The following is an 11,898-nucleotide window of genomic DNA, read 5'->3' as shown; positions in this document are numbered from 1 at the left end:
CAGAATTCAAGCCTCATTTTTTATGGATATTTTATCACAGCAAGGGCCAACAAAATAGTGCAATTAAGTCCAAAGGCTAGGAGTGCAGCATGTAAAAGACAATGGCAGCTGATTTACTATTTCAGCCTTACAAATGCTTTTCACTGCAGCCTTGGCAGACAAGAGAAGAACCCAACCCAAAATCTCCAGCAGAGTTGTAGGAATAATTGATTTTTCAGTTCAGTAGCCAAACTGGAAAAGTAAATAATTTGAAATTACCCAAAATGCTTTTTGTTGTTGTTTCTCATTAAGGTGAAACACAGGGCGAGATAACGCTGCTTCTCCTTCACCCAGCAGACTGTCTATAGGTTTTTTTCAGCCAACATGTAGGTGACCTGGATTGAACCCCTTGATTCCTTTGCCCCTCTAAAAGAAGGGCTTTTATCATCACCTTACAACATATTTCTGAGAAGGTTGTTCTTGTTCTCTTGCTGCTCATTTCCATGAGTTATTTCACCGTCCATTAGAAGAGCAAAACAGGTGTCCTCCCACCAATGCAAGAGATGTGTCCCAAATACCAGATGATTGAATTACTCTTGGCACTCAAGTGCTTCGTATCAAGTGAAGCATAATGGACAGGAAAGCTGTCTGCTGCAGACGACTGCATATACAATGGTTGGGATGTTCCTCTGAGAGCGGAGGAATCATTTCAAATCCCTGTACCCTGAACCTCTGTTTCCCAAATGAAAATGTGGGCTTGTCTTGTCTGGGGCCGAGGCCAGCAATGGATGCCTACAGAAAAGTGTAAGAGCAGGAAAAGCACATACTTATATTTCTCTAGAATACTCTCCCAGACTCCAGCAATTCCCAAACACTATTGCTTATTTACTAGCCTTTGATGAACACTTTTCCCAGTGTTTTAACTATTTCAGAATGCCTTAACCATTTGCAAATTTCCTATCAGCAATCATCTAAAAGGGCATCCTTCCCTCTTGAACTTTGAGTATAGCCACTGGGAAAACCAAGAAGGAAAAAGAAAACCACCCCAACAGACCTAAATCAAAACATTTTTAAAATTGACCAAGATTTCTGATTAGTTCCAGAAAATCAACAGCCCTGTTTTTCAGGTTTTGCCAGCCAACACACTAGAGCTTAAACTGTACCTGTACAGCTGGACCTGCAACAAACCCAAAGTCTTTGGTGGCTTGGTCCAGAAGGGAACTCTGTTTACAGTCACCAGCCAGTCCCTGGCACGTGTGTGAGCATCAGCTTCCCAGGAACAATTGCACAGGGTGCCATCAACGCAGAGCGAGTACGTTTTGCAGGCAGGCAGACAAGTGAAAAGCAGCATGAAGGTACCATTAAAAGGGAATGGCTTTTTCTTGCTGAAATCAGACAGACAGGCAGCTGAAGTGACTGTTCTTAGTTGGAAGCTAGTCACATAGTTTAACTGTAAATAGTAAAAGATTACTGAAAACTGCAGAATAAAAAATAACTGTTTTGAATTAGAAATGCAAGAGATTTAAATTCTTCTTTTTAATATATTTATTTAGAAATATAATTATCTATTAAAACAGAAATGCTTTACAAAATGCTTGATTATGTTCATTCGAGTATTTTCTTAAAACTAATTGAGTTAGAAATCCCTAATTTCCTTTTATAAACAAGGTCCTAAAATGCCTTAAAAATCTTGCAGGAAATTCATGAAAATTTATTCAGTATGGTATGAAAGAGTAAATCTGTGTTATGCTTATGGATACTTTCCAAAAACATGTATATCTTAATTAATCCCATTAATTTTACAGGATTGCTTGCTTGTAAAGAAAGCAGCTTTCTTGAATGGAAATTAAATTTTCAGCTTCAAAGTATGGGGTTTTTTTACAATAACCAACACTGAAAAACACAAAACATTTCTTGCTGCATGGAAAGCTTGATTTGTTTTTCTCATATATATTTTCACAGCAGTGACAGCAACTGATGGCTTAGTACTTGCCTGCTATATATAATGCTATGCAGGACATGAAATAATTATTCATTTTATTATAGGTCTACTGAGGGAGCTACATTTGAGTTTAAGGTTAACATGACAATCGGATGAACAGTATTTTCAGCTTTTTATAACTACGGAATAATAGTTCTTTCCAGCTGGCATTTGTATACCTAGTCTGAGACTGTAGGCTCCGAACATTCAAAAAATATTCACTTCTGGCACTGCATTATACTCAGAAGGAAAAAAAATAATATTAATTCCTTAATTTTTCTTATAAATGGTTTTATTTACTTTAAAAGCTGAGTTTGAGCATAAGATTTATTAGTTCTTTAACACTGATCACTTTTGCTATCTGAAAACATCCACCACCCTGCAGGTTGCTGTGTGATCTTACACAGACACGTTCAGCTCCAAAACTAAAATATTGTCTCCAACATGAGCAAATCACTAAATCAGAGGCATAACCTGAGAATCTGTGTGCTTCCTAAAGCTCAGTGTCATTCCAAAGGATACTGACCAAAGGCACATCGACTTTTAGAAAATAATAGAAGAGGTTGTAGGAGGTATATTCTTGTATTACTGTACCTTGCAGATTAAGTTTTCTAAGTCTCTTATCATATCCTGAATTGGCTTGATTTCCTGCAGCAACTACTCTAACTTGGACATCATATTTTATCTCAATATTTATCAGCTCACTCAAGAATTCTAGACCAACTAAAACAGCTTAAAAGAAAAACAGGTATTTAGTTCCATGATTTCTCTTCAGCTCAGTGCACTCATTAGTGCTCACTTCAACTTGATAAGTAAATAATCCAGAATTTTTGGTCAATTTAATAATTATTTGTAATTCATAAATATGTTTTCACACATACAGAAGTTGTATTGAGTAGTATGGTATAACTGTTAAAAGAACATCTTCACAAGTAGAAAAGTGCAAGAGCCTTATATGATACTAGGCAATGTGTGAGCATGTGTGTGTAGAAAGATATTTGTGTTTAAAAAATATTCTTCCTTTCAGTTCATCAGACACCATAAAAACACTCATAAACATAAAAACTAAAACTGAAGGCACAGCTTTTCCCTGGATACTGTTTTCACTATTTTCACAAAAATCCATGCAAAAAACATTACACAATACAATTTAGTTAGCCAGACTTTTAAAATCTTGGTAATCTGTGCATACTGTAATAAGTGCGCTATATTACTGGCAGCACACACACACACAAAAAAAAAAAACTACCTTACTTCAGTGTAGGGATTTAAATTGTCAAAAGAATTCCTTGTCTTAAAGATAGCATAAATCATGGCAAAAGTCATTAAATATCCAACAGAACAAATTCATTCTCCAGGCTATCTCTTTCTAGGCCTTTTTTCCAGGCTGCCTCCAGAACCTGTCTATGACTATCTGAAGAAAATCATAATACACAGTATGCTGTGAAACTAAGTTTTGTTTAAAACAACTGTAAGTTGATTGTATATATTTGCTTGTAAGAAAGAAGCTAACAAGGAAAAAATGCAAATGCTTTGCATTGGGTTTTTTCCTGCTAAATATGCTGGAAGCATATGACAAATACCAATAATAAACTAACATCTGCAGGTGTAATGAAAGGCAAACTTGTTCAAGGCTGCAGGAAAGTGGCAGCATCATGTATCAGCAAAAACATCTAATAGCACAGGTAACAACAACAACAACATGGCCTGTCATCTGTAATTAGGTGCTATGAATCATAGTCTGTGTTTTTCTTTGAACCAAAGTGTATATACTGGGTTTTGTGGAAGAAAAGAAGAAAAAAAAAGTAGGGGGAATGGTTAAGTCTCACGACTTGTGAAGCTGATGCCCTAGCAGGCTATAGGGAACCAGATGGAGCGAGGACTTCTCAGTGCCGGATACGGGGTTCATGCTCTGGTCAGACAGAGACGACCCCAGCACAGCCCAGTCTGGTGGATGGAAAGAAGCCGCCAAGGCCAAAGCCCACAACGCAGCAGCCCTGGCACGTCCCAGCCTCCACCGGCAGCACCGGCTCCCGCAGGGCTGTGCGATGCTCTGCCCTGAGCTGATCATGAACCCGCAGGCGAAGATGGTGCTGGACCTGCTCCAGGAAAACAGCTTTCAGTGCAATTAGATTACTTTGTAAACTTTAAACCTTAGCAATCTCTCTGGGCCGTTGAGATACTGTAGGATTATTTAGTAATCCCTCGGTATTTTTCTACTTCTGCAACTTCAGCATCACAAGGACGCAAGTGGAAAGGACAGGAAAACTCAGCAAGACCTGAGCCTACAGCCAGCCAGCCTGCAGGCTGACATCCACGCCAAGACTGGGAGTGCAAAGAGCTGCTGCCCAGGCTCCAGCACCAAATGCTGAACTTGCGACGCTGCAAACATAAATACCCGAAACATCCTGGAGAAACGGCATGTTCACATCCAGGCTGATTAAAACACCAGCTCTAGGAACAAACCAGGGGCTGCGCTTGCAGAGAGGTGCAGAGGCACCGGCTCCCCACCTGGAGCCTGCTGCAGCCCTCAGACGTGCCGAGCCCCAGCAGCGTGCAGGCTGCTCCCAACGTGCCTGCTCCACCAGCTCAGCTGCACAAGGGCTGGGAGCCGAACCTGGGCAGGGAAAGGCAGCCACGGCTGCAAAGGGTAAGGCAAAAAATATCACTCCTCTAGCCTGTAAGGGAATCTGCGCTTCCAATAAGGAATTCACTTCTTTTCTTGCTTTTCTTAAAGTTGCGATTATTTGATGATGGGTATATCCTTCCCTTATGGTAGCTGTGTTGTAGCAGCAAAAAAGCAGAGGCTGATTTGGGGATTGTTCAAGAAAGCAGAAGCACATTTTCATGAAGAAACCAGTCTTCTTCCCTTTGGTGCACTACTTGGCAGAGACCAACGGCCCGTGGATAACAGATGGTCAGGAATTTCATCATAACCTGGCAGGCCTGACACTCTACCTACTGGGATAGGATCTGTGGCAAAAAGATAAAAATGGCCCTGCATAATGGATAGAAGAGGTCTGAACATTTAAATACCTTTGCAGAGCAGCTAATTAGATCTTAAATTATCAATATCCTTGGAAATTAAGTCTTTTTGGATGCTAGGCATACAAGCAGACCTTCACAAGCAAATAATATGATTTAAGCACATACCAGAAACTATTCAGACCTCACAGTTTTGACAGCAGCAGGAAAACAAGAACAAAAGCAGCACAAATAAAATGCAAATAAAGCTCATTACAAAGCCAGAATAAAGCCAAGCATTCCTAATAATCCAGCATGTGTTTAAACTAATGCATACCCATAGTTCATGGTCACTTAAGCAAAGCAGTCAGAAGTAACCACCCTGGAGAGAAGTGCATAAAGCAATGGTGGAAGGAAGGAAGAGCAAAATGAGCACACCACAAAGCACATGGACTCGAAGAAAATTGAATAAAGCGGCCAGTCAGGAGATAAAATAATGGCAACATTGGAACAGTAATAACTCTTATCAGTTCTACAGAAGGCAAAATATATTGTCATGCCTTAGCAGCTTAATTTTCTACACAAGCCTATATAGCAAAGCTGAGAGCTTGCTAGGCAAGAGGCAAGTCACCACGCGCTCGCACCACCCTAAGCCAAGGCAGCACAACAGAGCGCCTGCGCTCGCTGTCTCCTCTGATCAGTCTCTGATGGCATGCCGTGACTGCTGCATCACTTACACAACGGATTATTATTTTTTTCCCCCAGCCTAAGACTTTCTCATGTGTTCTGCATGGTGTCACTCTTCTTATCTTGAGCTCTTGGTAATCCTAGCCTTTGAGTTTTTTGATTCTTTTGCCATGCCGTAAAGTACAGAGAGACCTCTTTGCATTATCATTTCAGACTGTTCCAGCCAGGGAAGGTAGGAGCTTTGGGAATTACATCTTCAGAAAGAACCTCCAGCCTCAGCCAGGCTTTGTACCCAGGCACATGCAGAGTTTTTAGCCGAGCAGCACTTAACAAGACATTTCAAGACAAACCTGCTATGAATTGATAGCTTTTGTCTAATCTAGCTTTCCGGGCTGCTGCAGATTGCCAAACCCCATTGCAGATGTTCCCAGCAGCTGTGTGCTGCATCAGACCCTCAGCTTTACACCCCCTCAGCTCCCAACAGGGCATCGCTGCAGTGGAAGGGATGGGGTGCTGGCCAGCCCTGCTTGGAGAGATGCCAGAGGTCTTCCCACCCCCAGCAAGCTGATGCTCCAGAGCTTCCTCTCCTCTATCCCCCTACAGAGGAGCATTGCTGAAGAGCCTTTCTGTGAACGTTTCATGCTGTATATATTCATAGTCATTAATACCAACGCAACCGTTGAGCACTTGTAACACACCATGTGGGGCAGGGTTACAGACCTTAGCATCTCAGCCAGGAGAGGAGTTACGCTTTTCACCAAACCTCAGGAAACAGGATTCACACCATGGCAGTGGGAGCAAGCAACAGCGTTCAGGGAAACAGGCATTATTGGCAGGCATGAATTAAATGCCTGTTTGATACTGTTGGAGAGTCTGAAACCACTCTGCAAGGAGATGCTTAAATCACAAGCCTGCATGCCAGCAGCCAGGCTCTCCTTTGCCGAGGGGAGGTGCCTTTTCTGCTGTGTAGTATAACAGGCTAACGGTGAGAATGGTGGCTGGGGAAGAAGGACCATAAAATAAACATGAAACAATCCTGAAGAAGAAACCTAATTTTTATGAGGCTGAAGAGACAGAAGAAGGGAGCCTGGCTCCATAGCTTGGTTGCATGGGCCTTGGGGATGGGGAAGCTGGCTGGAGCGTTCCCCTCGAGGTGGGAGGCTGGTACCCACCGTCCGAGGACAACAGTGAACCTGCATCTTCTGTTTCCACAGCAGGTGCTCTCACCACTAGGATGTTTCAGAACAGCACATGAACGTGTATTTTTTATATATTATACACATACCTACGTTATATATAATACTAAAAAAATAATATAAAATAAATACATATTTTATACATATATATATACTCACACACTTATAAAAAGAATAAAATACTGCTTGGAATGAAGCTTTGTGTAGTTCTCAAAGCTGCTAGGATGCAGCAAATTCACCACGCTGGGACCTTCAGGGCTCAGCCTCAGAAATGAAAACTTTCTGTGTAAGACCTGCACCTTCATGTGGGCAAAATATTTGCTCCACCTCACAGCAGGAGCCCTGGGCACATCGAGCAGCTGGACACTAAACCCCCGAGAGCTGAGAAACAGCGCAGCCCCTGGGAGTCTCCTGCCTCCCTGGGTGCAGAGGGAGAGCCAGGCTCTGTGGGTCCAGGCTTCATCTGCAAAGCAATAAATAGCCCTGCCTCGCGTGTACACCCCCCTCGCATGGCTGTTGGCTACTCAATCTCACTTCCAAAGTGTGGGCTCGTAGCATTTAGGTGTCCAAGGTCCCTTTTCTTTGGCTTTCACCTTTCCTTCACCAGAAAAACATTTTTTTTCTCTCAATCTACACAAAAGCAAAGAAAATAATGAGTCTAAACTGAAACTTGGGGAAGTTTTCTCCACCCCTGTGAATTAATATAATATTTAGAAGACAAAAATCTCCGTCCTACTCAGTTTCAGTACTTTGAGGGTTATTCTGCCCCACCACAAGCCGTAGCCTTGGAAATTGTGTGAAAATCCCAGTTCCTACTTCCAGCCTCACGCCAAACCCTAAAAACAATTGCTACTCTCCATTTTCAGCTCTTTGCCCAAGGCTTCTAAAACATCATATGGGGATTTGGGAGCCCCATTTGAAACAAATTGTTTTAATTAAAATAGTAATTTTCAGCCCCAAGAGATGTAAACTATTAAAGAATTGCCAGGAGGGAGATCTACTAATGGAGAGCAATGAGCAATTATAGCCAATCTGCTGCAGGTTCTCCGAGAAAAACACACTGGAAAACCAGAGCAGCCACTTGCCAACTGCCTATTTATCACTATAGACAGCTTTTAACGGTATACAGGTTTTTCCTTCCATAAAGGCTCAGCAAGTGCACTTCATTTTCTCATGTGTCATCAAGTCATTTTGATATAAGAGGAGAGATCAGCAAAGGGAAATGGAAGAAACAAATCTCCTCTCCGTTAAATAGCTCTTCAGCACCTGAAACAACAGGCGTGCAGAGAACAAGGGAGGCAGATGAAAATGTTTTTCCTCATGAAAGTGAACCCTCCATCTTAGACAATCCTGCATTCGTTCTCCCAGACACTCAGTATTTCAGGAATATTCTTTTGGGATGTACCGGATTTCAGGAATACAGAAACCCCAACCAAGTTCATGTTTCCATTTTCCCACACAGAGTCAAAAGTGGACATTATCCAACCCAAAACTAAGTGCTCAGGTGCTTCCCTGGAAAGGTAAATGTGAGGAAAAGGAAGAAAGGAAGAGGCCGTTTTGTGATATTTTTTTTTCCCTCCCAATTGCAACATGGAAGAAAACCACCAAGAACAATAACAACTTAAGCAAGTTATCCGACAGCCACCCACCTTCTTCCTAAATTAACCTTTGCTATTTTGATTTCTTACTGTGGACGATACACAGATTCACTGGAAGGACAAGCCTCAGAAGACAAAACCCCTTGCCGTTCCAAAGGTCCACATTTCTGATCAACGCTCCTTTCATGTTTCCCAGTGAATGTCTGCCATAAATGTAGCTTGAAGGAATTTTACTTCTGTTCTGACTCATGGAACGCTTCCCGTTATGAAGAAATGTTGGCTTGCTTTTATAGCTTCAAGTGTACTGCTGTTCACAGACCCCATAGCTTCAAAAGAATACGATCAGCTGGGAGAAAAAAAAAAAAAAAAGACTGACACCTAAAAACGAAAACATTTGCATTTCTCTAGTCTGGAAATTTATCTGCTGAAGTATACTTCAGCATTCAGTAGCACTATGGTCCCCTTGGAGATGCAAGGGGACAAGTGTGGAGTGTTTGTACGTATATAAAGATGTCTGCATATGAAGTTTCACTTATAGATAGATACATGTATATATATATATGTATATACACTGAACCAGTGTACATCTCCCAGATTTCATAGACTTACCATATTCAGCTAATTTGAAGAAAAGCATCCTACTTTAGAAGCCAGGAGATCAAGTTTCCACTCTTAGGTAGCATCATCTCTACTGAAATAATTCAGGATGACCCATATTTGGAAACAAAAAATAAAAATAAATTAAAAGTCTTTTTTGATATGCGGATTTTTTTGATATTTCTAGTGTAGAAAACTATTCAGTTTAATACTGGAAAATAAAACATGGTAACGAGCTTCCTGGGGAAAAAAGAAAACTTTTTCCAAATGAAAACTTCATCTATTTTCCGTAAATAACATGCAGTTATACCTTGTTTTTCTATTCAGGAACCACAAGGCATCTGCCTCCGCCACCCACAGACACAACAGAGAAACGCATTACTCCAAGGAATATCTATTCATGTCAGCACAGTGACCTACTAGAGATAGCATCAGGATGAAAAGTATTATTCTTTTTTATGATTCCCTTCTCACTCGATTCAAACCTTATTAAATCAAGAGGAATGTTAACCATACATTTAAGCATGTGTTACATGAGGTCCTTTTTTCAGAAACGCAGACATTGCTTATTAACAACAGTGTCATCTGATTCTCTTAGGTAATGAACACCAGCAGATGACACTGTATTTCACCCGTGGCTATACCGCAATAATTAAATAATATTAAGTAGAAGTACTAGGGATGGAATTACTAGAGAAATCAAGACTCTTAAAAGAATTCCACTGAAGGATGTTTAAACAGACATTCCACAAGGGTAAATAGATAAATTAAGTTTTCCCTTAGCAATCTCTGTGACAACAGGAGAATACTAAATAGAGCACGTAAGGGACATGTTGTAGCAAAATGTTTTGCCTTATTTTTAATTTAAATGTAGTTATATAGATTAAGAGCCTGGAGGCACCAACCATTGCCAATCAAAGCTTACATAATGAGTGCGTCTTATAGGTATACAGAAATCACCACTGCCCAGAATTGCTCAAGTCATCTGAGAGCAAATTTTTTTCAGCATAGACATGTACAATCCAGCTGTGGGTTATTTTTTTAAAGTATTTTCAAAACCCATGATTTCTCTTTGGCAAAGAAATCCTTTGAAGCAGTCCAGCTACCCTTTGAAGTTAAAATAGAGAAGTCATTTCATATTCATACACCCATTTTACCTCCCCCTTCCGAAAAAAGAAAGCATATAGCTTACTGAAAAATTTATATAATTAAATAGGTGGACTCATCTCATGACATCAGAAGCATTCAAGCAAATGAAGTGCCATTGAAATGGAAGTGTACATGACTTTGGGTGTAAATCAAAGACATTGTGAACTGAAATACTGAGGGGGAAATCAACCTTAATTATTTCAGATTAAGAGCTACAATCTGCAAGTCAGAATACTGCTATGTATATAGTAAAGTGTATGAAGCATTAATGGGTTGGTAAATATGTACTTGTTTCAAAGAGCTGTCCTCACTCAGCAGCCTTAGATTTATTAAAACTAGGGGCATGTTTTCTTGCTGAGTCACGACAGCTATTAAAAACTCATGGTACATGCCATACAGTGCATTAGTAGCAGGATTTTAACAATGTTCTTTTCCTCCTTCCATTCCTATAAATGTATTTCTCTCCTTTACAATATTTCCTAAGAGTCTCCTGTGTCAGAGATTTTCCCGTGTACATCTTTCCAGAGCTTCAGAAAAATGAGAATGGCTGATCTTACTTGAAAACTAAAAGCTTTGAGATAGTTCTCTATGGAATGATGAAAGATCCCACAGGTTCAGGAAAACAAACGGTAAATACAGGCTTCTCCTTCCATAAAATACGATTTGTTAAATACAAATGTTTGCTAATGGAAAGTGTTTTACTGCTGCAAATACAAGACTGCTTGAAAGGTGATATGAAGTCAATAACCAAGCAGTAAAAGCAGCAACACACTATATGGAGGCATGGCAAATAAAAGGCATGCTTTGCCATTTTTGTATGCCTTCTGGAAGATAGGCATCATTTTTGTTTATCTATCTACAGTGCAGAAAGTCACATATGTATTCATACTCTACTTGACTCTGCCAAGTATTTCTTCTTATTCCACAATCCACCATATCCTTCTAGACAAAAATCCCATCAAAAGATCAGCTTAAACTTTTTTACCTGAGGTGCCCAGTGGAAGAAACAGTGACCCGATTTTATTTTATTTTTTTTTAATAATTCCTCACTACTTTAATCCCTTTTTATATATACTGTATGTTTAGGAAGAGGGAGATAGTCTTCTTGGGGGAAAAAAAAGGAAAAAAGGTAAATAAATCACGTAACAGGAATGCTCATAAATCTGTATTTAGATTGGAAGCAAAAATAAACTCACCAAAGATGATTTAGTGCCTTTTGTAATGAATGTGAGTATTAGGTCCTTAGATTTTATTAACATTGTGAAAGAACATATTTTATGTTCAAATATTTAAATACTTGTAGAAAGCAAATGCAAAAAATATTGTAAATATTAAGTATTCAATTACTTTGTTATATAAAAATACATTGCAAAATAATTTCTTGCCTGCAGAGCAATACACTACCAAAATCTGAAATTTCTACTTTACCACTGAATCAAGTGAATTTGATGGCTTTATTTGGAGTCCAAATGAAGAAATGCATGCATTTCTCCCGGAAACAGGCAGGAGAGCAGTTGACATTTGGAGTGCTGACCACAGGACAGCTTCAGGGATGAATAATGAATCACTTCACCCGAGGAGCAGAATATAAAGGTACCAACTCCAGCAACGCACTTCTCAAAGACCTTTCTTTCTCAAAAGAAACTTCTCAGCTTTTTTCATGCTGACCAAGCCTCCAACAAAGGCTGCCGCTCCTCATGGAAGCTTTTTCCTGAAACTTATTTTCTGACACCTTACAGCAGCTCCA

At 40.1% G+C, this 11,898-nt stretch overlaps 1 long non-coding RNA gene across 1 annotated transcript; it reads right to left on the bottom strand.

Moving 5' to 3' along the window:
• Positions 1-1,999: 1,999 nt before the first annotated feature.
• On the bottom strand, positions 2,000-9,111 carry LOC114015872 (uncharacterized). Its single transcript, XR_003560047.2, has 2 exons — positions 9,015-9,111; positions 2,000-8,751 (listed from the first exon to the last, which is right to left on the bottom strand). It is a non-coding gene; the product is annotated as an uncharacterized LOC114015872 (long non-coding RNA).
• Positions 9,112-11,898: the final 2,787 nt, after the last annotated feature.

The sequence above is a fragment of the Falco cherrug genome, chromosome 9, assembly GCF_023634085.1.
Source record: "Falco cherrug isolate bFalChe1 chromosome 9, bFalChe1.pri, whole genome shotgun sequence".
In the NCBI taxonomy this organism is placed as follows: domain Eukaryota; kingdom Metazoa; phylum Chordata; class Aves; order Falconiformes; family Falconidae; genus Falco; species Falco cherrug.
Note: the sequence above shows the minus strand (reverse complement) of the source record. Positions and strands in the feature narration are given on the sequence as shown.